This window comes from Idiotropiscis lumnitzeri, chromosome 11 (genome assembly GCF_059441095.1).
Source record: "Idiotropiscis lumnitzeri isolate Australia: NSW breed Sydney's pygmy pipehorse chromosome 11, RoL_Ilum_1.0, whole genome shotgun sequence".
Classification (NCBI taxonomy): Eukaryota; Metazoa; Chordata; class Actinopteri; order Syngnathiformes; family Syngnathidae; genus Idiotropiscis; species Idiotropiscis lumnitzeri.
This window is the reverse complement of record NC_142401.1, coordinates 18,291,620-18,313,907: the sequence shown is the minus strand read 5'-3', so window position 1 is coordinate 18,313,907 and position 22,288 is coordinate 18,291,620. Positions and strand designations below refer to the sequence as shown.

The 22,288-nt window shown below is 40.8% G+C and overlaps 1 protein-coding gene and 1 pseudogene across 1 annotated transcript in view; both read left to right on the top strand.

Moving 5' to 3' along the window:
• Positions 1-22,288, top strand: part of LOC148327759 (acid-sensing ion channel 1) — a 191,442-nt gene that overhangs the window by 100,897 nt on the left and 68,257 nt on the right. The gene's annotated exons all lie outside the window — the stretch shown is intronic.
• LOC148327760 (acid-sensing ion channel 1B pseudogene) lies at positions 18,715-21,893 on the top strand (annotated as a pseudogene).

Here is a 22,288-nt window from a genome sequence, read left to right as displayed (position 1 = left end):
GCCCGGTTAATTTTCGCCAAAGCAGCCTCACTTCCTGTGGTGATAGATATGTTTATAGTCATTACTGACATTGACTGATATATTTCCCTTTTTTTGTGTCTTTCATTGCTTATATGAAGAAACCGCCCTGCCCCCAAACCTCATCCACCACCTCCTCCCTACCTCCCTCTGTCTTTTGGCGGAGCTTCAGCAACATGTGTGGAATATCAATTACAGTGTTTAATCGTTGATTTTGGTGTCCTCGCATGGAGCCACTTTTCAGATTTTACTTTTTAGGCCAAATATTTGTCAACATTCATTTTGAACACAGCAGTTGAAGTAAAGGCATTGAAATTATTTTCAAGGCCAAACAAGTCTTTTGTCACCTCAGTGGTCTTTCTAACAAGAATTGCGTGATAATATTGGAAAATATGCACATATAATACAAAATGGAAACAAGGGGGAAAAGTAACAAAATGAGGAATACAGTAATTCAGTCACTTCACTTCAGGGTTTCCAAAACATTCATCAGAAAATGAAAAAAATACAGCCATATTGCGAAAAGAGGCTATGTGGGATATGAATTGACCCAGAAGCTTTGTACACACCTTTGGGCACTCAAATGGTGTGTGAGAGCACACGTGGATTCATCCCGTGAGCGGATTGGCTGTGATGACAACACCTTCCTTATCCCTTTTATCTCACCAGTCTCATCCACTTTAATAAACAAACGGCACTTTCAACAACGTTCTGTTCAGAAACTCATAACATTATTCAAATGTGCTATTCACTGAGTCAGATTCGAGCCTGATAAGCGGATAGTAAACAGCTGTGTTCAGAAACTGAGTGGCGCACGCACAGCAACCCAACAAGCCCAGCTTGCTATGAAACATTGGAAAATAAAATGTTAAAGTGTTTGTGAAAGTTTGTCTTAAAAGATCCTACTTAACAACAACAGCAAGTTGCATTTTATCCAAAGGTACTTGATGTTATTGTTTAAAGCAAGATTTTCGCCATGATTACTTCTGACAAAAGCAAGAAAAAACGGTGTCATCGGAATTAATCAGGGCTTTACCTTCGCTTAATTTACCCACTAACTAGGAGATTTGGCTAAATTGCACAATGCGATATAATACCAATATTGCGGCCTGGAGGAATGTCATCTGATACAATATCAGCAGGAATGTTTTTGTTTATTTTGTTGTATAAATTGTGAGAAGAGACAAGATCAATTTGAATTATTAAAATAAATAAAAATAGTAAGCATTTTTTTAAACATATGGGTTACATGAATTCAACCCCAAACATGAGGATGTACTGCACATTAAAACAGGCCACAAGAGTGATCTTGGACACGTTGTAAACCCGCATGCTCAATTTTCTACTTGGTCGCACCAGCGCTAAAGTTAGAAAAATTTATGGCTGAATCAAATTCACAGAGGTGGCAATTTCCAGAAATTCACTTCCTGAACAATTTATGGACAGGAAGATTACAGCAGGTGGAATTGTTTGACTCAATATTTAATTGCTTGAAAGAATGAATCACTCGCACAATTATTTACATAACAGTGACCTTTCAACAATGCACATCGCACATACCTGTGCACATGCCTATCTTTAAATAAATGCAGGACCCTAAATGATGAGACCTTTGCTGTTAGAATATTGTCATGCACGGACGTTTTTGAGTTAAGGGGTGGGACGGAGGTTTAAATGCAAAAAGGCGAAGTGACGGAGAGCAATTATTTTTATGAATAAGGATGAAAGTATGAAAGTAGGACGGAAGGGTGCCCAGGTAGCGGCCGGAGGACGCCGGACGGGCCGGCAAAATAGGATAAAATGCGCATCTGTCATGGTCTGTCTTTTTTGTTTTAGGTTTTTGACTTACATTTCTCCTGTCAAGTGTTGTTTTGCTGGTCACAGTCTATGTCAGAGTCAGGTCTACGTTATTTTGCTACTGTTTCTTTTGTTACTTTATACATGTTGTTTTGTACTTTGGTATTTTTGTTTATCCCTGTGCCTTATTTGCCTTTTTTTTAATTAAATGCCCCTTTAAGTTACTCCATTCTCGTCTCACTGCTTCCCTGCGTTTGCGTCCTCCCTCTCCATATCAAACCTCCTTGACATTCGAGACAATCTATGCAGAATAGCTGTACAAAATATGCACGTGACGGTATCATTTTTAGGTATCATTAAGTGCACCAGTAGATTTTTATATCCTTGACCACCTGTGGAGCACTCTAAAAACATCCATCCATTATCCAAGCCGCTTTTCCTCACAAAAGTTGTGGGCGTGCTGGAGCCTATCCCATCTGGCTTCAGGGAGTAGGCCGGGTGCACCCTGAACCGGTTGCCAGCCAATCGCAGGGCACACACAGACAACCAACCACGCTCACAAACATACCTCGGGGCAATTTAGAGTGTTGAATCAACCCGCCATGCATGTTTTTGGAATGGCGGAGGAAACCGGAGTACCTGGAGGAAACCCACATGCAGAAGATGCAAACTCCACACTGGAAGGCCAGAGCCTGAATCAAAGCTTTCACCTCTGTACAGTGAGGCCATCGTGCTAACTCAACAAAAATGTATGTTGTTTTGTACAAAATAACGCAGAAACTTGCGTCAAACTGACCCAAGTAGCAGGACGGTACCTTTTTGACCAAAATTTTAGTTATTTTAGACTCAACTGATTTTCGAGTGAGGGATTACAATTTATTCTATATAGCCAAGGTCGACTATATTAAATTAGCAAAAGATGTTTCCTGGGGATGGCACGGTGGGAGATTGGTTAGCACGTTGGCCTCAAAGTTTAGAGCTCCAGGGTTCGATTCCGACTTCCTGTGTGGAGTTTGCATGTTCTCCCCGTGCCTGTGTGGGTTTCCTCCGGGTACTCCGGTTTCCTCCCACATTCCAAGAAACATGCATGGCCTGTTGATTGGACACTTTAAATTGCCCCTAGGTATGAGTGTGAGCGTGGATGGTTTTTTGTCTATGTGTGCCCTACGATTGGCTTGCAACAAGTCCGAGGTATACCCTGCCTTCTGCAGTCAAGGTCCATGTAACAATGATCAACACACAGTCCCACGATATAACAAAAAATGAGCTATTTAAAATAAATAAATAACCGTGATATTTCGTGAGACGCTTGTATTAATTAGGTCCTCAAAATAATATTACATTATTAAAAAAAAATACTGTCAATACATCAGGTACATTTGTCTTGGCAAGACTTATTAATTCAAGTAAACATAAGTAGTTTAGCCGGACCTCTGACACTCCTTCATTAAGATTGTGGCGAAGTAGTCAAATTGTTTATTTCTTGGAAAGGTCTCAGTTAAAAAAAAAAAAATCAAGCTGTTTGTTTTATATTCTTGCCTGTCAGGCCCGCTGAAGTTTAATTAGTCAAACACTCAGTTGATGCCAAGCTGCCACGTAGCATGCTGTAATGCCAGCGCTGATAGGAAATCTAACATTAAATTCTAATCTCCACTGGCATCAGTGAGGCGGTGATAGAGAGCGGCGACCCAATCAGATATTCACGCATGTTTTATTCAGCATTCAAGTCTTGGATGACTTTTTGCTGACATTTCACAGGCCAAATGTTTTGGATGAGAGCAAGGTCGCCAGGTAAATGTCCCTTTTTCCTCACCCGCCATCAAATGTGTTGATTGACCAAGGAAGAAATGTACTTTACGGAAATTTATGTTCTGGGAGATGTGGCGAAGTCCGCTTTAGCATCCTAGCTTCAGGAGATGAAGAGTCATTGACTTTAGTGGCTCATGCCGGCTTTAAGATGCCTGCTCACTTTTTCATTAGGAAGATTTTTCATATTTCTTCCCTGCTGCTGCAGCTCTCCTCTCTTTTCTCTCTATGTATCTGTACACTCCTAATGAATCTCAGTGAAAGCCCCTCACCCCCTTCTGAATACAAAGCATACAACCAGGCAGCATGAAAGAGGACAGACAATCAGTCGACAGGAGGTCAGTGAAGAATAGAAAAGTGCATAAAAAGGAAGGTGGCATGGGATGTCGATTTGAGCACCTAAGTGGACATCTCACTTTGATCAGCTTTCTCAATGAACAACAACTGTACTCTATATCATTTTTTTCTTGGTCCATGCCATAATCATCAGTCAGGTCTTGAATTTGACCGATATGATTGTCTCTCATCCATGTTTTTAAGCATGATCTAAAATATTATGTTTCAATTATTGTATTTAACTCATTGTCTGATATGGACTTTTGTATTTGCCAACTGGTATCTGACTGTTTACTGCCACGACATATATATGCATCAAGTACAATTCACAAAGGGAACGCATGGGAGAGGGTCTTGCAGCTCATTTCAGTTTGTTGCATTGCTTTGGATTTGAGATAAGGACAGCTTTTGAATAGAAGACATAATTTAGCAGGTGAATGGCGGCTTGCCGCAGCTATAATGAGAGAGAAAAGTGGGAAGATAGTGTGTGTCATAATCAAGAGAAAGATGATGTTGTTGTTGTGGTGCGAATGACAATGACACGTGCACAAATATATTAGCCATTGTTGAAATAACTGTAAAAATCCTAAATGTTTAACCCCCGTCGAAAACAATGTAGATTATTTCCAGGTTAAGTTTTCATAAAGCTTTTCTTAATTTTACAGGCAATGTTTTCAGTAGCCTTTTAACATATTTAATTGACAAATGTAAAGACAGTTAATTAAAAAGCAAAGCATGGTGAATCTGTCGCCGATATAAACGAGTGAATGGGGTGATCATTGCAGAGAGCCTCTCGAATACCCTCACTCTTGCCGTTATTTCCAGCCTGTTTTCTCACTTTGTATTATAAAAGAGACATATTTTCCAGAATTTTCAAAAATTCGACATGGTGTAACCTCAGTGGTTCCAGTGCAAGTCCACTGGTGTCCCATGAAAGGTTTACACAAGCCATCACAGTGCATTTGATGCAGACCTCGCTGGTGTTAATACCAGGCTCTGTAAGCCCTTCTGTCAGTGATATTCATGTAATAAAATGCAGGCATATAACCAAATTTAGGCTGTCAGATCCATTATTCATCGCGGTTTGAAAAATAAGAAGCTTACTCTAGAGGCAGAGTATAAAAAAAAAAAAAGTAGCAGGGGAGAAAAAAGATGCTGGTAAGAAGAGGAGCGTCTTGTGTTATCAGTCAGATAAGAGGAGATGCCGCGCTTCCATAAGCTGTGTTCTCACTGAGGAATCTCTATGATGCAAATATCATCCGGCGTGTAAATTGGGCACGCATGTACGCACCCAACCACTTAAAGCTGTCACCGCCCGCAACCTCAGGCCACGGTTTAATGACTGCCTCTTGTTGACGCAGACGCTCTGTGGCTTTGCTTTTCCTAATACACAAACTGCATTCCCTCGCCTGTAAATCCCAGTGTAGCCTTTTTAAGTCCTGCTATGTCTAGAGAAGCTGCGAGTGCACGGTTGGATTTACACTTCAGCTCCCAAATTCTGACTTCATAGCTGTAATGGATTGTTTTTGACTGTATTTTCATGTACATTTCAAGTGACCAGAGGTGGCAAAAGTTATCACACTGTACCCAAGTAGAAGCATAGATTGTAACTCTGGTACTGACTGCAAAAATGGCGAATCATGTAACTTGAACCATGGCGTGTAAATTCAGCCTCAATCAGACAATAAGCTTCGTTGAGATTTTTCTTTTTCTGCTCCCGAGGGTTAGGTGCGGCAAAAGAGAATAAAAGCAGAATGATGTTGGTTATGATGAGAGGTGACCTTCCCTCTCTCGGTGTGAGCCGTCCTATCAGGCGGAATTAACTTTGGCCGTCTTCTTCAGTGTGCACGCCACACGCCACGTCCCTCACGCCTCCTCATGTTTATTCATTTCCTCCAGCGAGACATGCCCTAAATCACCCAGCTCTTTTTTTTTTCATGGGAACCGGCAAGGCTTTATCGATTTGGGCCCGTTTCATCAGCAGCCAGGTCCTCGTTTCAGGACGAGCGGATGGTAAATCTTGTGTAGCGAGTGCTTGTCAGGACCTGTCCGAGCTGTAATCTTCACGAGTTGATGGCTCTGCTTCAATCCGTGAACTCCTCCGCAGCTCGTTAAAGACCGATCCTTGGGATGTTATGGGAAAAGTTGTCTCGCAAATTGGGCACGACAAAACGGCGTGAAAGACACTAGTAATCTGTCTTCTTTTCTCGTAAAACAAGTTTCCCCATTAAGATAAAGAGAGAGACAATGTTTTAACACTTCAAGTGTCATATCAGGTGGAAAGAGAAGTTAAAACACAGATGAATAAAGAAAATAATTATAAAATGATAAAGTTGCAATGAACTCACACCCTCTGTTTCATGGCAAATAAATGCAGTGATCAAGCTTTTACCGCCATGTTTCGCGTACGTGACACGGTTTCTGTATTTACCGCAGCTTTGCCCATCTGTCTCGAACGCCTGCCTCTGTCTGTTCAGTTAAATTCCCCAATAGTAGTTCATCATTACAAGCTCTGGAATTTCTCCCTAAGTGGCTGAATCAAACCAAAATGTCTGACTTACTGGTCAATTTCGGGTTCCTGATAAAATAATTGTCAATAGTTGAAATGGGTGCTCTCATTGAATGGCTTTGACAAAAATAATTTGTATACATGCTTCCAAATAGTCCTTTTGTGAGCAAATTCCCTCGAGGCACGACCCTTGGATTTGGCCAAAAATGAGATTCCAGATTGTTCTTGGCTATCAGTTGTTGTGAAGAAACCATTTATTTTAGTAGCTAATATTAGCCTGACATGAATCTGCGGTTTATGAATGCAAAAAGAAGCGCTGCAGCAGAAACTCGGGCTAAATAGCAACCTCATTCAATTACGTGATTGCTTTACTCATTGTAATGCAGTTAAAAAATGATCTGTGCTCAAAAAGTGATGAGCAATGCATCTTATGCGTGCGTCGGCTCTTGCAAAATAAGTGAAGGCACTTCCAATAATCTTGTTATAAACTCCCCCTTGAGAGATCGTCGTATTATCTGATATGGTAAATTAATTGGAGCTCGTCTGTTTTGGTACTATTCTTTCATTTCTACGTACTTCCTGTACCTCCCCCAATTACGCTCCATGACACCATTCAAATGTTCCCATCCATCCATTCATCCATCAGAACAAGTCATGATGCAAAGCACAATAAATCATGACACCCATCCCTATTAAGAAGAAATGTTCATGACCCAAAGAATAGGCCATCACGCGTTATCTATCATCTAATCTATTGAGAAGAACCGTTCATGATCCAAAGCATACCCCATCATGTAATACCTATTTTACAGTATCACTATGGAAAGGAGCTGCTCATGAAACAAAGCATATCATGACATCTATCAACTAAAGCAGGGGTCAACAACTCTGTTTTAGATCTTTTCCTCCGCTAACACGCCTGATTTGAATGATCAGCTCATCGGGAAGCTCTACAAAACCTTCATCCTGATCAGTTGAATCAGGTCTGTTGGAGCAAGGAGACATCGACAACATGGCCTCCAGGACCCGAGTTGATGACCCTTGATCTAAAGTGTCTTTTACTCTATTGAGGAATAGCCTATGAAGTAAAGAATATCACACCACGTGTCATGTATGTACTGTATCTATCAAAAGAAGCTTGTAATCCAAATTATACTATACCCTGTATTAAATATATCCATGGAGATGATCCAAAGTACCTCATCATGTTATTTATCTATTCAATTGAAAGGAACCATTCATGATCCTGAGCACAGCACATCATGTCATCTGGTGAGAAAAGCAGGTTATGACCCCAAGCATGAAGTGAAAGAATTGCATGCCAAATAAGGTCATGAAATTGACACGTGGGGATATGAGGTCATGCGGTCAACTTGACTTTGTTTTGATTGGTTCTTCATAATGATGGCGTCAGCGAGATTTGTTCATGAAATACCATAAGTGTCACATAAAATTGCCGGATCGCACGCCGTAAACGTCCCAAGCAAAGACTTGCTGAGGCCACACGGCTGGTTTTAAATCACTAACGGAGCGCTCGTGCTTTTGTGACGACAAGAAAAAAAGCTGTCTCAATTCCACCAGCTGAGTCCTATTTTAGAGCGGTGCAAAATTAATGACTTAGACCCATCATAAAAAATGATTCACCCACAGCCCCGTGTTTGTAGCAGAATTCATAACATCACTGTGAAAAAAATGTAATATGGCGAGTGTGGCTGGAGAAAATAAAGATGTCAGGTAATTTCCCCCGTCTGTTGTTTACTATGTAAAAAATTCAAAACCAGCACATTTTGTCTTCCACGGAATGCACTTGTGCTGCATGTGCTTCATCTCTACTTGAGCAACATTTAAAGATTTGTGAATGTTTCCATATTTCAAGCATGTACCGTGCACAGACGACAATTTTCATGAGGAAATTAATAGAAATTGCTTCTGCATAACATTTTATATTACTGCCCACGTTTGAAAGTCAAAGTTGCCATATTTAACTGAGCAGCCAGAACAGAAATATGTGTATAAAATGAGTGCATAATATACAGTCAGATCAAGCCCTGTACTATAATTTCAAAGAACGAGAATGTCATTTTAAAACTTGATCCTGAAAAATCAGTGTGTTCCAAATTATTTGATTTAAAAAAAAGAAATTAACATACACCGGAAGTGGGCGATGCTGTAGCTTAGACCTGACAACCCAGGTTCAAGTTAACTCCTCCCCGACATACTTGTCTCTCAGTCAAGATGTATCACTTCCACATACACTCAGTGTTAACCATTTAAGCAATGGCTCTTTGAACACAAACGGTGCATCAATGCAGAAAGACATCAACGCATCTATTCTTTAGCCTTTGTAAAAAGTTTACAGAGTCACAGTGCTTGTGACAGTTTTATATTATGATATAAAGTCATAGTTTATGTCTGAGTTTATGTGTGACAATTAAATTCAGGACACAGATGTGCATAATTCTTTGGTCCCTACCCTACTGCTATGCGGCAATAAATGTCAGTCCCAATTTTTTATCGTCGCATTTCTAATCCTAATATTCCTTCAGTTGGTCATGTACTTTGTTTACGATTATGGATTTTCCTGAAGATTTTGGTCAAACTTAAATTGGTGTTACTTTAGATTGGGTGTCAAGCCAGGGCAAATACTCACACAGAGTTAAATCTCTAGTTTTATAAAACAATAGAAGTGGACTCGAATTCTTTCATTATGTATGTTGCTTTCTGACCTTGATCAAAAGTAAAGAGATGAAGCCACTCAAACGCAAATTGAAAAATGGTAAAGGCTAACTCCCAAAAGGTCAAGAGCAAAGAAGAGAGGCGACCAGTCCGTAATGGATCAGCCCGAGCGATAATCGCATTCAGAGACAAGCCGCTGCTGGCCCTCAGAACCAATCGGAACGTACGCCAGTGAGCCGTGACCTGGGTTCCGCTCACATTAGAGCTGAGTGACGCCGTCTCGTCACTGGCTTTATTCCAGCAACGATGTCGACGGTCCGCGCTAGTGAAATCCCATCTGGCGGTAATTTCCAGCGACGCTCTGTCTTTATCGTCTCTTTCGCCGGTCTTGTTGGAAGTGAAAGCATCGCCGGCAGCTGCGAATCATCAGCAGATAAGCATTGCGACAGTTTACAAGCCTGTCAGGAATGGGCAAACACCACTCAAGATGCAACACAGCCTTTAAAAACTTTGACTATCCTGTTTTGGAGCAGCTTTTTTGCCTCAGCTGCAGGTACACTTGGACGATCCATATATCCAGATTCTATAGATCATTTCATAATGTTTGGAAACTATACGCGCCAGATACTGCTGGGTGGCAGAGAACTGAAACAACGGCACGTTTGTACGTTTGCCGTTATATAACCCAAACCGTTCAGTTCTCTCCCCCCCCCCCCCCCAAAAAAAAAATCTGAAATAATCAAGCATAACCTGTGAGTAGACATTTCTAAAGAAACAGACTGGGACTCAAACCATCATTGGGTTTGTAGAAAGCATTTTCTCATAGCTCTGTATTAAAAGCGCTTGCTTGGGTTGTCTTTGAATTATTATTTTTTTTTAATTTAATAATATTAATAATAATTTAGCAATCCGTAGTGGCAATGGCTCGGCAGATGACAGGTAGCTGTCCACTTAAAAGAGCACGTAACACAAAAGTCAAGTTATGAGCCAGTCCCTAAATGATCATGTTAACAATGCGGTGCTTTCAATAAATATTGAGGCTTTTTTCGCAGGGGCAATTATAATCAGGCCACATTCTTAAAAAAAATGGATGTGTCATTATGAAATATCTAAAGACAGCATACAATTGTTTTTCCAGGTTGAAAGAGACTTTTTACCGAATGCAGTCAGGATGAGAGGATATTTCTTCTAAAGAACGATACGCTATAAGATTTTGCATAAAGCTCAGAAAAATGTGATGCTGAGTCATGAATTGTTTCAGATTGCATATTGATTAACTTGCCTGAGCAAACTGTCCGTGTTTCGTTGGCACAAAAAGTGAGAGGTGTAGGAGGGGGAGGGAAGTCAGAACACCAGAGTTCACAGGGAAAATTATTACTTTTACGGAGGAAGACTGTCCAGTGTCAATAGAGACAAAAAGTGTAAAGATTGAAGTCTGGGTGGGAACTGTGCACATAATTAATCATGATGAAGTGAACATGTAGAATAATTGCACAAAATTTGCCCCAAGGTTTAAGGCCTGGCTCCAATCATAATTCAAGCCATTTTCTCTGTTTTCCCAATGGCAGTGCCTTGCTCAAATGATACGCAAGGATTGGTATACTCGCGGTGTCATTGGAGCTTTTGCGTTCATGTGAATCAGAATCAGATTACCCTTCATTATCATTATACTGAGTGTATGAGATTGGAGAACTTCCCCTCTCCAGTGCAAAAATAAATAAATTAAAAAAATGCTAAACAATAAAGAGTGTGGAAAAGTGCACCGGGCCATCATGGTGAAATGTTTTAAAGTTCTTGCCATCAGGGTTGATGATCCTAGATCCTTGCTCACTATGGACTGGAAGAGATTGTTCACCAACACAAGTAGAATGTCACTCAAAACACAGACCTCCATCGATGCCTCACCGTTTACGCTACAGGTGTAACGCACAAGTGTTAATTTCGTGTTGATCATTTGTTAGGTACGGTATTGGACTTTTGTCAAAATGTCAACAGCTTCATGGAGAACAGTAAATACAAATTGGATTTGTATTAAGTCTACAGTGTACGTTTCGGAGCCGATCCTAATCAGAAGATCAGCCAGGCAAATATGTTATTGATTGTTTACCAGCACTGATGAACTTGCGATGACAAGCACAGTTTTAAGGGATTGAAGATGTTTCCCCGACAGCCACTATCTTCCTACACCGGATTAAATGAGAATTAAATCTCTGCGTGCTCACAAGATTCATTGATAGGCAGAAGTGTTTGCGGCACTCGGGCAGCCGTGGGAATGGCAACCTCTCTTTGCCTTTATCTCGTTAACATTTTGACTTTGAAGAATTGGGAGGTTAGGTACAGCCCAGTCACTGACTTTAGTTTTATACGTTTATACTTTATGCGTTTTTTCCCCTAGTGTAGGAAGGAAAAACACATTCATTGTGATGTATTCAAAATCATAAGAACAACCAGCCATAATGGGATTTGCTATTTGAGCAAAAATAACAGAAGATGTTATTAATTTTTGGCATTGGGATAACTGAATATATTCATCACTTGTTTTGTTGACTGTGGTCTTTTAATGCTGGTTTGTCCATGTGCATCTCACCATTGACAGTTTTTGATAGACATGGATTTTGGTGCATAATCTGCAAACGACGGTGTTTCTATTGAGTTTCAGTGGGAATCTTCGCATCATTTTTCTAATGTATGATGGATACAACACTAAAATTAAATTGTGATATGAATTGCTAGTTGCTTATGGCTCAGATTCAGAAAACAGGTGAGCCGCGAATGGTCATTACCTGAGCCCTGAGCAACTGTAATGTCATTTCAGGTCGACAGAAGCGACAAAATGGCCACCCCCTGAGAAAACGGGTGCACTCATATTGCACAAACGGAATATTAATCAGAATGCCATGTTGACTAGTGAAGACCCAAAGAACATTTTATCGCAAATCATTTTTGGAGGGTTGACTTCCCCTTTAAATGCAACTTGACCTTCTTTTTAGCTATTAAGATTTTATACTTATTCTTCAGTTTTTACTCTGTTGGTGTTTTGGTGTTCCTCGCTGACGGCGCATTCTGCCGTCAACCTCCTCTAAGATGAAGGGCTTTGGCCAGCGTCTGCTCCTTTTTTTCAAGTGTTTGCTCTCCTGATCCCTGAAAGCCTCTAAGTGGTGCGCTCTTTTGGCCTGCCTGTGCATGATCCTCTCTTTGGAGCAAATTCCCTCGCTTTTCCACCCGCAACATGTTCCCCCTGCAATCGGCACTACCTAGAAGCTTCGGACTCCCACCTGTGTACTGTTCCAAATGAGAAATGGGCTTTAGGCCACAATGGCTCGCACACATAAGTCATTTCTCTACTTATTGTTTTTTTCTCACTGAAGCGAGGAGGTGCAGCATTTGTAGGATGGCTAGGGTTGCATATTGTTTTTTTGCCTTTTTCCACATCATCTCAGTGCTTGTTTACTCCTGTCATATTCATACAGTGCCCAACCTCTAATAATCTCGGAGCATGAATGCTCGTCTATCGATTGCCTCGGAGCAAGCAATATCGTACTCGTATTTGGCGAGTTTTATTATCTCTCCACTGGAGCTGTGTGCATGTGCGTGTGACTCCAATGCACAGTAATGTGCTGTGCGCATCCTCTGTCTCTCTTTCGCTGACAGCCCTGATGTAACCATGGCAACGGCAGGTTGATCCTGACTGTAAGCAAAAGGACTTGAAAGGGAAGCGTTCAAGCTCTCCCCTCTCATCTGGCCCCCGCGCTCCACTGTGTCTGACCATGGCGAAATGCGTGGCCTTGTTGAAATCCCAGCCCGGGGTTGGGAGGGGGTGCAGATGCTTGATGGTTGGTGGCTTGGACAGCTGCCACAAATCCCAACACCGCCATCTTTTGACCTGAAAATGTACATCCAAAGTAATGTTTTTTTTTTTTTAATCAAAGACTCCCTAAAATTAGGATTTAAATAAAGCCTAATAACGATTGAATTGACTAAAAATTAAGAATTCAGGGGAATTATTAATTAATTCATTGCCAGTATTACAAAGTAGATTTCCCCACATTACCTATAATTTTTCAGCATGTTTACTGATCTTTCAAGGCCCACAATTGATCCAGAATAGTGTTTTGGGACAATATTAGCACCAAATCTATCAAAAGAGTGCATAGACTCTTTTCTTTGCCTCAAAAAGTGTTTGTTTCCAGATTTTTCAGTTATTGCGTAATCAGCGTTACATCATACGATTGGTTTCAGCAAAAACACCCCTTGAGAAGTTGAGAAAATTTGCTTTTTGTGAAACGAAACAGCAGAAGAGTGACTTTGATGCAATTTTCTTGGCTTTTTTGACACCTAAAACGGTAAAAAAAAAACTGAGAAAGAGCTTTTTATGGCCAAAATGTATAAGCAGAAGAAACCCGTCATGAATGACACTGAATAAACACATCACTCAAGTTGACTGTTAGTGCCCATGCAGCGACATTGATGTACCACTTTCCCATGAGGAAATATTCACAATGCAGGGCATAATGCCCAATTCAGATTTTCTTTTTTTGCTGAATCCGAACTTTTTAGTTGTCTTCATAAATGTGGCTAAGAATGTGAATGTAACGTTTCCGTGAAAAAAAATGTCATGTGGCACCGTGTTTAGGGAGGTAAATATGGTCCCGTGTGTTGGGGCTCATTTTATCACCTTATATCACCAGAGTAGCGAGGCGGGAGGAGATTGAAATATTTGGGGCATATGAGGCAACGCTTCTCGATCTCCTCATTGGGAGACATCTATTAAAGACGTCTACTAAAGATGCAACGTCTTTGCAATGTGTAATAAATGAACCGTCTGCATGGCTGAATTACTACTATTATCACATTTCAGGTGAAAATAAATTAAAGTCAAATGTAAAGACATAAATTGTTACTCAAAACAACTTTGTAGATTCGCAGACAATGTCAGTCTTTCAAGCACTCTCTCCAGCCGATGCGGAGTGCATATTGAGCTTTTGATGACTTATGGGTTGGATGTGTACAGAATGAGCATTCATACTTGCAGATGCATTTCATACATATCTGATATATATATGTATATATATCATATATATATACATATACAATATATATACATATATATATATATCCACCTACGGGCGGCACGGTGGTGGGCGACTGTTTAGCACGATGGCCTCACAGTGAGAGACAGCATCGGGCGTGGGTTCAATCCCAGCTCCGGCCATCCTGTGTGGAGTTTGCATGTTCTCCCCGTGCTTGCGTGGGTTTCCTCCGGGTACTCCGGTTTCCTCCCACATTCCAAAAACATGCATGGCAGGCCGATTGAACACTCTAAATTGCCCCGAGGTATGATTGTGAGTGCGGATGGCTGTTCGTCTCTGTGTGCCCTGCAATTGGCTGGCAACTAGTTCAGGGTGTCCCCCGCCTACTGCCCGAAGATAGCTGGGATAGGCTCCAGCACCCCCTGCGACCCTAGTGAGGAGAAGCGGTACAGAAGATGGATGGATGGATATCCACCTACAAAAGAGGCCCAGGTCGTATTTAATATAATCTGAATTGTACTCCTCACACCGCATGAAAAAAAATCTGATACATGTCTCATATGGGCAAAAAAAAACTGGATTGATCCATTTTCGTGAATAATTGTAGTAAATTGGTTAAAATAAGATAATTTCATAAAAATAAATAAATGATTTAAATAAAATCTTATTTAAAAGTTGAAACAACATACAGTATATATGTTCTTATTATTGTCGTGAATTTTGGCCAAAAGAGACACAAAAAGTACATTTTCCCTGAATGCAAAAAGCGTCAGTGCAATTATGCATTTTGCAAAGGGATGAGTTTCGAAGGAAAAGTTAGGAGTGCATGTGGAAGATGATAGTAATAATTATGATGTTCCCGCATGCAACCTACTCTTGGGTCAAAATACTCATCGACCACTTTAACATAATCTCACTTCTCCGCTACCAGGTCTCAGTATAACAACACTACCAAATCAATATGTAACATTATTTAACAACAGTCAACAAATGTAAAGTAGAATTAACAAAGCTATCTGTTTTTTCACTTGCAGTCGTTTTGCCCAACAGGCTATAGGATGTTTGTCATGTCAAATTTTGTGCCTTGAAGGATTCAGCATGATCAGATGTGTTGCTGCTGCCTCCTAGTGGAAATAAATATGCAAGCCGCCCCATTTAACACATCACTGTACAGTACACCATATCAAGACACGTGTGTTAAATAGGATGCTTGGTATAAAAAAGGAGATTTATATTATTAGGGGTACTGTTCACGTCAGGCCTGAATTTAGGTTTAAGGTACATGTACGCATTTCATTTTAGGGATTAGGCTTTGGGGTAAGGCTTACAGTTAGGTCAACGTTTAATGTTTTATGCTTGAATTTTAGGTTGGATTAAGGCTCAAGATAGAAGTGAGATGAGTAAGGGTTCAATTTAAGAGTTTAGGGTTAAGTGTAGGGTTTTAAAGAGTAGGTCTGTGCATTTACGGATTTGATAATTAAAGTAACATAATTACTTAGTTACCAGAGAGCATAATTATTGAATTACCTATTTGAAAAACCAACTTTGTAAAAAAAAAAAATAGAGACTTTCACAGGTCAATTGGCTAGAGTAGAAAGGCATAAATTCATATAAGGGTTTTTTTTGGAGGACCCCAAACCACAACTGGTGCTTTACGCCATAGTTGAAGTATTTTCTTGACTAAGGTTTAAAGAATGAGCAGTGTAAAAATAAGTCAACCATTGCAGGCTTTCCAGACAATTGTTACAGATAATCGTGGCCTATTCTGTTTAGAGTTTCATGAGGTTTAAGTTACAGAACAGTACAGAGTACTCACCAAGGACGCAAACAATACTTTCATAACATCAACATTGAAGCAGTGTCTTTACTTCCATTCTGAAAACACAGTTTTAACTCGATGGACTGACAGGACTAAAGTTTGGTGTTGGGGTTAACGACTGTTCTAAAATCATGCTTCAGATTAATGTTAGGGCTCTAATTATAGTTTAACATAAACCATCCAGCCCAAATATATTGAGACTGATGTTGTTTAACAGATTCTCAAATATGTCTGAAGGCCTCTAGACGTCCGGTAAGGGCTGTTCATTAATCAGTGATCTCAAATAGATATTCAGAGATCGGGAAGCAGATACCTTTGTGGAAAGGACAACATGGAAGTCGTGTTCAAGCTAATCGTCAAGTTTATTTTATCAACGCTGCATCCAAACGCATATTGACCCAAACTGTGGCTTTTTTCGCCAGGTCACTGAGATTGGGATGAAGTTGTTTTGTTTCTAGCATGGTGAGGGGAGACGCATGTAAGAGTTAGTCTTATGGCACTGAAATGTTTCTGAAAGTAATCCACTGTCACTTTAATGGAGGCACGGATCAATGCAGGTGGATCTCGTGTTTCCTTTTCATATCACAAGAGCTGCATGTCTCCATCTTCGTGGGGGTCCATTTGAGGTGTTTCTTTCCCCCCCTGGGCCACTGCTTGTATTTGATTTCAGTTGATGTGATTGAAACCGGGCTGTGTGCAGTTACTAGGCGGGGGCTCGTGTCGGTAAGATGAGTCATTAGAGTGGTAATAATGAGAAAACGGAGGTCTTGATTGAATTCCTTCAATTTTCCTTCTTAGCGGTTGCTTCAATATGCCCGCCTGTGTGGTGGAAACAGACACTGCTTACAAATTAGATGCTTCCTCTTTTCTGGAAGTGCGATAATGCGATCATCCTGGCCAGGAAACCATAAAATGAAATGGTTGAGTGAAAGGGCTTGTCATTCTTTTCCTTGACTGGTAGCGGGAAAAACAAACAAATCAAAACAAATTACAGAGCTTCATTGACTTAAATCAATTTTCCCGATTGAATTGAATTAAAATGACAATCCATTCCATCCCTGAAAATTTTTACAAGAGAAAAATAACACTTGTATAAATATTCGTGCAGTCAAGTTATCCTATTTTTTAAATAATTAATTGCAAAAAATTCCATTATTAATTGCAATTAATCACATTTTTCAACTACTATTTTTTGTGAATCTTGTAACAGATATTTACTTGAATAATACTTGAATAACTATATTTTAATTCAAAAACAGTTCTAATAGCTTTCTTTGATCCTTAAATATGATCTAAACCGAGTCATCTTTACAGACATTTTTCTTAGTTAAAATATTTAACTGTGTTAAACATTTTAAAATGCATCTCCAGAGTTAACGTTTTAATTTTGACAGCCCTAATAAATATATAGCATAATGCAAGAGAATGTAAAACAATAAACTGGTTTCATAAAGTGTCATTATAGTACCTACTGTCGTATTTTGTTAGATGAGTGCTTTTTAAGGGGCGTGGCCTAGTGAAGTAACATCCGGAGTTGAGTGTGCCCTCCAGCCGCTCCTTGTGAGTTTCCTCATTTTGCATGTGTGTTTGATTGCTTGCACTGATTAATAAACAGCTGAAAGTGCATCGACCGTGAATGCGAGAGCAATACAGCACTTTAAATGCAATTTTATCCACTTCACTCTAACAGAAACATATCTAAAGCTTGTTCACACTTTGAGTAAATGTTTGCCTCGCAAAGCCAAAAAAATCTGATAAGTGACAGGTTTGTTGCATGTAATGAGGGACATGACACTGTGTGTAATTTTGTTTCCATTGAGGTCATTGCAGAAAATCTTCACAAAGATGCTGGAATTGGAAGCAAGGAATCAAGTCGTTTTTTTTTTTTTTTTGGGCCATCTGTGGATATTCTGTTTTAATTTGAACCCAAAACATAACTCCACTTGCCAAAACAGTTTTTGGAAGCTTCTTTGCTAATTTGCGAGCCTCTTGCCAGATATTACACACAGCAGGCTTGGTGCGTTTACATTTGACTAATGATATGGTCTGGGAAATGCAATCTCATCATTTTGGTTTTTTAACTTTCTGCAGTAACTTTTCTTGTTGATGTTTGTTGTTTTTTTCTATTATCGTTGTTTAAAATATTGTATCTGACTGAAATAAGCGGTTTGCAATGTGTCCAGTCACAGGCCGTTGTTTTTAAAACTGAATTTCTTTCATATTCTGTACGGGAAGATAACAAATGGTCCATACTAGACGTTTAACAACGTGATGAGCTTCACCCGCAAAGTATAAACAGTGACTTTTTGCTACTGTACACGAGATGCCTTTCTCGAACAGACATTGCATCAAGGCTTTTTTTTCCAGTAATTCGGTGAAACTCTGCCCCTCCGTGGTGACCTGCCCCAGGCCCTGTGGGAGTATCGGGTGTCCTCACCTCCTTCTTCCCTCCTCCCTCTCCTTATCACAGTCTTTGTCTCTTTCCAACTTGTTCCAATTGATGGAGGGATCTGCCCCGGAGACCCAAGGGCAAAGCATCTTTGTCTCAGTTTGCAGTTGAAGTGAGGAGTGATGGTGCTCTGATGTTCAGTATTATCGGGTTTCGGTCTTAGAATTAGTGCCTGTTTCGGACTTCAGGATTTAGAAGACTTGACCGAGTCTGCTTTTCACTTCTATCAACTGCAGTTTTACTCTCGCTGGGATCGCTAATTGATCAATCCATAATGCCAGTCCGGTTCATGTGCAGCATCTCCTTTTCTGGTGATGATGAAGACAGAGGCTACGGCAAAGACGGTTTTGACGATCACTACAAAAGGGTGAAGAGGGGTTACGGAGAATCGCAGGAGTACCTGGACGGCTGTAGTCATGTGGACGACGATGAAGAAGAGGAGGACAGCTCGGGCCAGGTGGACGACCTGGCAACGTTCTTCAGCGGCTGCTCGCTGCACGGAGCCAACCATGTGTTTGTGGAGAACAAGAAGTTTGGTGTCCGGCAGAGTTTGTGGGCGGTGGTCTTCACCATGGCGCTGTCCGCCTTCTTGTTCCAGGTGGCCGACCGGGTCATCTACTACCTCCAGTACGACCACATCACCATGCTAGATGAGAAGGTGGCCAAAAATATGACCTTCCCAGCCGTCACATTATGCAACTACAACTTTGTGCGCAAGTCGCAGATGAGCTACAGCGACCTGATCTTCATGGGCCCCCTGCTGGGCTTCGACGATGGCATGGCGCCGGGGTTCCCGCTTGCTCCCGAGCCCGACCGCCCGCCAGGCTCTCGCTTCAGCATGGACGAGTTCTACAACCGCACCCGGCACCGCATAGAAGACATTCTGCTGGAATGCAACTTCAGGGGCTCGGAATGTGGCCCGGAGGACTTTCGAGAGGTAGGGCTTGGGGTCGAGGGGTTGTTGTTTTCCTTCTTTGGATTCAATTACACTACAAGGGCTCATCATGTTTACCGTGTTCCCAATGTAAGATGTTTGGAGGTGAGGAACTATGAGCAATAAACTACTTTTGCCCAGAGGCAAAAGAATACGTGATCACTCGACACAAGAAGGCTGAGTTACCTCTGTACTTGCGGGCTTTCAATTGATTGTTTTCTATTCATTGCCTAGAAGTGTTTTCCATTCAAATATTTCCGAGATTCTGGGTTCAATCTCTGCTTGCCGGCGTGCATGGGTATTCTCTGGATAGATACTGTTTTCTCAACACTAATTTTTGCCTTAAATATAATACAGCCAGGGCACAGCAGCATAGTGCTGTAATGATTATTGGACATCTGTCACACAGTCAAGGGGTGTTGGTTAGAATCTCGGCTCTGGCCCTCCTGTGTCAAGTTTTCACATTGCAAGGGTTTTTTTTTTAGTACTCCGGCTCCTCCAAAAACATACTGAAGAGTCTCAATTGTCCAGAGGTGTCGTATGACTGAGTTTAAATGGGTGTTCTACACGTGATTGACTGGTGACCAGCCCAGGGTGTAAACCCCCTCTCACCCAAAGTCAGCTGGGATAGACTAAACTTCCCCAATGAGGACCAGCACTATAGAAAATGAATGGATAGATGACTACTGTTAGTGTTTGTAAGTGATAGTTCATGGTACATTCCGACATACGTACAAATTCTCCTTACATCAACCATTATTTGAACAGAACTCCGACAATAGGCCTAAAAGACAAATATGGACAGATAGCGATGAAAATGAATGATATTTTCTCAGACATCACCTTTGGTTTGGGACTGGAGACCATAGCACAGGTGGAATGCTGAATAGCAGTGTGCTAGAGACAATAACCCGCTGTTGGTCGGCATATTTTCATGTTGACCTTTTGTCACATCCCAAAGAGTGGCATTCAGAATGCTAATAAGGACAACATGAGCTGCGGTTACAACTTTGTGTAAATGACAAATGTAATGACGTGCTGACATTTTAGAGTAGACCGTAGATTTGATTAGCGTTAGGCTAGTTCCATTTATCCATTCGACATGCATTTTTGAGCTACAGTTTAAATGCAGCTCGTGGTACGATGAGTTCATGTGTAAATTAATATTAATACACTATTACATTCCAAAGACATGCATGGTAGGTTAATGGAAAACTCTAAATTGGCCCTTAACTCCCTCCCATTGAGGAATTCCAACCTGAGGCTTACACCGCTGAGCTAGTGTGACTCAAAACGAACAATAAAAAAGGTGGACTTACCGGCCGACTTGAGGAAACGTCCCTCAGTTCCATCGCACGGGAGCTCCGGAAGAAAAAGGCAGTCTTGCTTAATAGTTAAGCCGATAACCAGCACCCTCCCCGGTCACGCATGGGACAAAACGGCCCGTAGCTCTAGCACACGAGAGCTCCGGAGAAGCGAGGCGGGCGTGCGTAGCAGTTAAGTCGCTAACAAGCACCATTCCCGGACACGCACAGGACGAAACAGCCCATAGTTCCGTCGCAAGGGAAGCCGGCGTGGGTTGGACTTTTTTTCTAGTTCATTTTGAAGGGTAAATGTTACATTTCAAAATAAAACAAATGATTCAGGCCTTTTCCCTTTTTTATTTTCAATAGTAAAAAAATTTTAAAAATTATAATGATAATAATACTTCAATATCTATCGATATCGACCGATATGACATACATGCGTCAAGATAAAGTTTTCAGCCATATCGCCCAGCCCTACTACAATTCCATCTCTTCAAGTCAGTTCAAGTTTATTTATCTAGCTATGAATGACAAAACTGTCTCAAAGGGCTTCACACGTCCAGGATGACCAGCTTGCAATCAATGAAGAGTGGTCAACATTTATCACTTAATATGATGCTTTGCAATGTTAGCTGAAACAACATGAGAGTCCATTTCATCAAATAAAGTGTTGTAGGTCGACGCTTCCGAGGAAGTGGTCGTCCTCAGACTACTGGGTGGTGGAGGCAAGACCCTGACCTAAACAGCCTCACTTCGATCGACATCCTAGCCCCCTCTTTGAGAAGGAGGGGAAAAGTAAAGTAAAATAGGCCAATATGCAGATGTCGGGTACAAGAAACCAAACGCATACTCAGTGTGGTTTAAAAACAAGCAAACAAATAACGACTCCAAAAAATAGTTATCAAAATACATTATCAGATTTCTGTTTGTTTTAGTGGACTTTAGCATATTAGGTTTTTATTGAATTTAATTATCGTTTTATTTTCAGGAAACACAAATTATTCCCTTGGTGGCTCCAAGTGACTCCGTCCCGAAGCAGTAGGAATGATGTTCTGCTTTATCCTTCATTCTTCTGTACAACAAATCAATATAATGTATTTATTTTTGGTTGCACAGCCATTGGCGGTGTTATCCGGTCCCAGTGTGGAGCGCATTGAATTCCTGCTTGGGACGGTTTATTACATGAGCTTAAAAGCCACTAATGGCCCCTGAGACTCAATTGTGTGGATTCAGGGAAATGGAGCAGGGATGATTGATGGATTTTTTTCAACACCTCTATGTCTTTTTAGCTCACGGCCATTTCGTAATAGGTACAACCGCGCATCAAAAGAGATCTAATGCAAGAGTTACTGAAGATTGATGGAAGTATAAAAGCAGGATAGTAGATAATGAGTCAGGAAAATACATCTGGTTGACATTGCATGCTCATGCTGATGATTCGGCCGAATTTGAGCATTTTTTGGCCATTCTGTTCAAAGTCAACATAGGTTGAATTATTTACTGTCTATAAAAGATTACATTCTGGTGTGGTATGTGCTAATAGTGATATTAGGGATGATAATTTTGTGGTAAAAACCAATGTAGCAATGCAGCAGCAGATAAGCTAA